Genomic DNA, 6,397 nt, shown 5'->3' on the forward strand with positions numbered 1-6,397 from the left:
GTGATCTTTTGAGTACATTGTCCAAACTTTTATAACCACCGATACTAATTAGCCCAGAATGCATTGGAGCACATGCCCAAACACCCATTCTCCATAGATCTTTGCAGAAATGGCTACATTACAACTTAGCAAGCAGCTATTCATTACAAAAGGCATTTCATATTTGTGAATGAAAAAATCTTATTATCCACTCAAAATAGTTGGAAAAGCTACAATAAGACACACAACAACCATCTAGCAGAGCCCATGCCAAAAGATACTATAACGGAAAAGAACATGTAAGATGTAAATAAGAGGAGCTAACAATTGCATTTCACATAAACATCAATTTCCACGAGGTCACATTATGAAACCATGTAGAGACCGTATAGCGCAAGCAAATACGGTACAATTATATTCGACAATGGGTAAGCACAAGCAAATACAATATAGACCGTCAGCATAACAAGTAGAGATTAATACCAGCTAGTAAGATTTCAAATTCAGTATTTATCATCAAAAACAAAAACAGAAACAGCATTCACATCTCAGTTGCAATCTCATCTACCATTAATATCCATAACTATAAACCAACAATATCATCATCAGACCAATACAAAACGAAAAATCAAAAGAGAAACAGGATAATGCTCTATTTTTCATTATCATCAATCTCTCCAAATCAATATTAGAACATGAAGAAATTGAATAACGTAGGCTAGGCTCTGTTTTATCTATAGTGCCTGCCCAAACTGAATATGGCCAAGAAAGCAATTCAAGCAAAGAGATCTGTTACCGAATAGTTGGTGTTTTTGACAGCCTCCTTGTGAAGTTTCCTTACTTCTGAGTGAACCTCGTGGTTCACTTCCATTGCTTCATTTAGTTACCTAGCATGCTTTGCACCTGCCTCCGCCAAAAGCTTGCTCGATTTCAAATGCTATACTGACTCTCCGTAATGGAGTTTATCTGCCAGATCCATTGCAGTTTTCTTCACAGTTGTATTCAGCAACACAAATTACTCTCTTTTTCTTCTTGTGTCACACTTCTCCTAATAAGAATTTTGTATGGCTTCATGACTATCTGTTGTTGATAGACGGGATGCCGATCGAGTTGTAGTATTGCTCTCTTTATCTTCAGTACATGCTTCTCACCATCTCGAATGAGTTCGAAAATGCAAGAATCCCCCGCCTTAAGCGAATTAGCCCAACGGAAAGCAGTCCAGCTGTGATTAATATAAGGTTGACCGTCTCGTTGCTTGAATCCTAGGTGCCCCATCCACAACTTTCCTTGTTCATTCAAAAGCACAATCTTGCAACATCTATTCTCCAAGCCATTCGCCCGGGCAAATTGCTTCGGAATGGTCTGCGTAAATGCACATATGATCATTATCTAACCCGAAATTTCATACGTAAATAGAGAAAAAGAGTACTCAGAACTAACTAGTATAGGACAATTAGCAGCATACATAGATTATAAAAATGTAAAATATAACTGTGTAGAATACTTAAAGCGCAAAAAGGAGAAACATATTAAATTTCAAAATATACACTTTTAATAGCATGAAAATAGTTACGCCACTACGACATTGTCATCATTCAATTGAATTATCAAATAGCTAATAGTGCATGAAGAGAAATTTTTAAAAGATTTTAAACAACTATAATCAAAATTCTCATTCATAATCTACCGCTAGTCCTACATTTTTAGCAACTAAAATTGATTTTACACGTGTATAATCTTCTAGTTCACAAATGCTCATCTATTAACTTTACTTGGAAAGAATGAGGACTGTAAATGAGTTGAGCCGCTCATGAGCGGCTCGATGGTAAGCTCGATAAAAGATCGGCTGAGCACGATTTACTGGTTCGGTTCGTAAACGAGCTGAGCCGAGCTTGAGCAGACCAAGGTTCGGCTCGAAAACTCGCGAGTAGGCTTGATTAAAACACTTATGAACAAATTTTAGTTCACAAATATTTAAACTTAATATTAATTCATTTGCTATTAGATGAGTTAGTTCATAAACATAATAAATGAGTAATAGACGAACTATTTGTAATATCTTGATTATTTATTCACGAACTTTGACTGTGAGCTTGTTTATGTACACAATTAAAGAGGTATTTGCGAGCAAACTTCACAAATATAATTAACGATTTACTCACAAGCAATTCATGGTCGGGAACAATTCATGGTTAGATAATTTTCTTAATGAACCAATTCCAAACTATTTAGTCACAAACAATTCATGGTTAGATAATTTTCCAAACAAGCTAGAAGCTCGATTAAAGACCTAGAAAGAATGGAGCTAACATGAAAGTTTGTTAAGGCAAATTGAAATTTTCTGATCCACAATGAAAGGAAAACATGAAATTCTTTTCTTCCTATTGCGTACTATTCCTGTTAATCTTTAAAACTAAGTATCAAAACAGCAATCAAAGCTTCAAATTATTGAACACAAACCTGTTCAAGTAAACGTTGGAGAGAATGCAAGCTTCAAAGTATGGCTGAAACTCTTTGATTTGTCCGACCACCGTGGCTGGTGACTGGCGAATTGAAATTTTGTCATGCACAATGAAAGGAAAACATGAAATCTTTAAAACTAAGTATCAAAACAGCAATCAAAGCTTCAAATTATTGAACACAAACCTGTTCAAGTAAATGTTGGGGAGACAACAAATTCCAAAAAAGAATGCAAGCTTCAAATTATGGCTGAAACTCTTAGATTTTTCCGACTCCTCCGTGGCTGGTGACATTGATAGAGCTGTGATGATACTGCAGTTCGGATAAGAAGCCTATCAAATCAGCTGATAATTTTGATCTTTTTGTTCCTTAATTGTTTGTAGTAAAGATAATTTTGTATGGCTTCATGACTATCAGTTGTTGATAGACCGGATGCTGATGGAGTTGCAGTATCTAACCCTAATCGCAATCTGATCCCATCAACAGCACAAGAAGATTCCATCTTCGATATCTCAGAGTCGGGCGGAGATATCAATGTCTTTATAAATGGAACTCTGACGAGATTTACACCGATGGACGGACAAGGAGGCGAGGTTCATCGCACGATGAAGACATTTAACTGAACTTTCGATAGAAACCTTGTGCTTATGTAATGTAGTGTACGAGTTCCTTTCCAAACAGTTTTGTTCTTAAAGACCAAATTGACCTTAAGTAAACTCAAATACCCATTGCAAACAATTCTGGGAAAAAATGTACAAAAATACCCCTAACATTAATAGTTATGAACAATTTTTTACCGTTTAACATCGTTCAATTTTATCACTAATGTTAACAACTAAGATCAATTCTACCTTTAATATTGTCAAATTGAGTTAATTTGAGAAATAATACATCAAAATGGCTTCGTAGTCACAAATTTTATCATCTAAACTTTACATGTTAGTTATTTTATTACTAATTAATAAGAGATAACAAACATATGAATAGGCGTAAAAAATTTATATTTTATTTTGTACGAGTCAGATAGAAAAATTTAAATATTTCATTGAATTTAAAAATATTAATCTCAAATTCTATTACTAAATTACAAAAAAAAAATATGAAAACGTTTTTTATTTAGAACTAACCGCTATGTAATTAGTGCAGAATAAGTAGAAAAGCATCTGTATTTTGTAATGAAATTTGAAATTGACCAAACTTCCCCACATTTATCTATCTTTTATGTTTTATTTCTCCTCCCAAGGACGGAGTTAGGAGTTTACACTTGAGAGCTAATTTTGGCAATGCATTTGAAGTAATTTGCAAAGTTTAGCCCGTTAGGGCTAATAAAAAAGTTTTAGCCTTCATCATTTTTAAATTTCGTCATTTTGTATGTGACTAAAAAATTAAGAGTGGCTAATGTGAAAACATTAGACATATTTAATATACTATAAGTTCAACGCTAATTTCTTAAAAATTATAATATTTTTACACTTCGTCGTTGATAAATATAAACAAATATTAGGGTCTACAATGAACGGACCCACCACTACTCAAGAAGCTAAAGATCTATAATGTTTTTTTTTTACTTCGTGAGTATTTTTTTTAACTAGTTTCGACTAAATGGTTTAAGGTTATTTAAATTTTCTCTTATATATACTTTAAATGTTCGTTTGATTCTGTTGGGATAAACATATATTCACAACATATATATTTATCCGAATAAGTAAACGAGTTTACGGGTTACCTCTTGTAGCGCGAATCCCGTTCTTGATTTGCAGCGGAAGGATTCGGATCAATCACCCGATCTAGTATCACCGGTCAAGCCTTCAACCACGCCAATAGAATTGGGAGAGGAAGACAATTGGTTCATGAACTAAAGCGATGACGAATCCCAAAGAGAGAGAGGGGGCGGCGGCCAAAAGGAGGAAGCAGGAGAGAAAAATTCTCTTTTCTGTGTTTTTGAGATACTGTATCTCAAAAACCTAATTCTTTATTCTCTTAGAATTAGTGTTGGTTAGGGTTTCTATTTATACTGAATAAATAGATAACCTAACCCTAATTCTTATTGGGTTTGGACCCGTTCCATTTCGGGCGGGCCTAATTGGATCCATATCCAATTAATTCCAACATCTCCCACTCGCACGCAATGGAACTTATTCCAAACTTTCTCTATCATACTCTTGCAAATAGTTCGTGCGACCGACATACTATCGAGAGCTCTAGTGCTATATACTCGTTAGAACATATAGCTGCTCGATTTTCATGTAAAAAACTTGGAACTATGTACTCGTTAGAGATATATAGATCTTAGATTTTAACATGGATCGTCGGTGGTGTATGCTTTTATCCTAGACTCTATATCATATCCACTCTAGTCTTCGGATCTCTACAGTACATCTATTTTTCACAAATATGCACATATGCATAAGTGTCCGGACGTTGAAGAATAGAAACACTTAGATATGATTCAAATGGATGCCTTTCCCTCTTAACATTATTCTGTCCATTATAATTTGATTCGCTTATCTAGTCAGGGTCTCTTTGGTTGGTATTATCTCATCAACCTCGAGGTATCCCTTTCCAAGGTAGCTACATCAGACTAAACTTCTTAGAATAAGTCTAGGGTCTATAAGGATAAACAATAGTCAAGAAGCGCATCTTCATGACGTGAGTCTCACTTTAGGAAAATGCGAGATCAATCTACTTTTCCATCTCGTGGTCGCTAAAGCACACATGGTATGGGTCATGTGTTATGGTGTTCAATTCTTTTCTGAAGAAGAGCATGTTATTAACACCATACAGAAGCATAGGTCTAGATGTGCCTGAACATCTAACTTTAGTTCATCACTTATGATGATCACTTCTGGCTATGACAGAAGGCTATAAGTTATCGCAAACTTGCCCTTTTAGATTACTTGTTAATCTTTTTCATGTATTTGTAACACATGTTATCTTGCACCGTAATGGAAACACTTTTCCATGTCTATAGCAAGACGGCTTCTATCATTGAACAAGCTCTCAAAATTGCTCAAAGACAGCCTCATCCTTCATTTATCATCACATTGACAAAATGGGGGAAACTGCTCATGTGAGTGAGCTACATTCTGTCTAAACATGCATTTTGAGTTCATAACAGCAAATATTTACAATTAAATACTTGCACTCGTGTATTGATAAAAATTCATAAAACCTTTATTAATAATTCATGTCTTACAAATAAAACAATGAAGAATGAGAAGTATACTTAGATCCTAAACAATCCTTGGGATCTAACATGTTCAACATAAACATCTCTCTTGACTGGTTTGGTGAGGGGATCTGCCACCATGTCATGAGTAGATATATACTTCACATTAACTTCTTTGCGTGCAATTAAGTCCCTGACAAAATGATATTTAATCTCTATGTGCTTTGATTTGCTGTGGAACCTCTGGTCCTTAGCGAAAGCTATAGTAGATTGACTGTCACTGTTAACTATGACTTCGGTTTGACAATTGGTTACATTCAAGTTGTTTAAGAACCGATTCAGCCAAACAGCCTCTTGAACTGCTGATGAATACGATACGTATTCAGCTTTCATGGTGGACAGGGCTACACAAGTTTGTTTCTTGCTACTCCAGGAAATCGCGCCATTTCCTAGCAAGAACACATAGCCTGACGTGGACTTTCTTTCGTCCAAGTCTCCTGCCCAAACAGCATCTGTGTATCCTCTCAGATTTAGGTCTTTACCTTGATAGCAGAATTCTGTTGTTCCTTTGAGGTACCTCAGTATCCTCTTCACAGCTGCCCAATGTGCTAGTCCTGGGTTGGACTGATATCTACTCACCATCCCAACAGCATGACAGATATCAGGTCTTGTACACAACATAGCGTACATTAGACTACCTACGACACTTGCATATGGAACTTTTTCCATCTTTTCTTTTCGTTTGGATTCTTTGGACACATTTTGGTACTTAGGGTGATGTCCTTAGTC

General features: G+C 35.5%; 1 long non-coding RNA gene across 1 annotated transcript; it reads right to left on the reverse strand.

The window, feature by feature from the left end:
* Positions 1–479: 479 nt before the first annotated feature.
* On the reverse strand, positions 480–3,081 carry LOC136203709 (uncharacterized). The gene is made up of 3 exons (XR_010674951.1): positions 2,626–3,081; positions 2,440–2,522; positions 480–1,341 (listed from the first exon to the last, which is right to left on the reverse strand). It is a non-coding gene; the product is annotated as an uncharacterized lncRNA (long non-coding RNA).
* Positions 3,082–6,397: the final 3,316 nt, after the last annotated feature.

This window comes from Euphorbia lathyris, chromosome 8, assembly GCF_963576675.1.
Source record: "Euphorbia lathyris chromosome 8, ddEupLath1.1, whole genome shotgun sequence".
Taxonomy (NCBI): domain Eukaryota; kingdom Viridiplantae; phylum Streptophyta; class Magnoliopsida; order Malpighiales; family Euphorbiaceae; genus Euphorbia; species Euphorbia lathyris.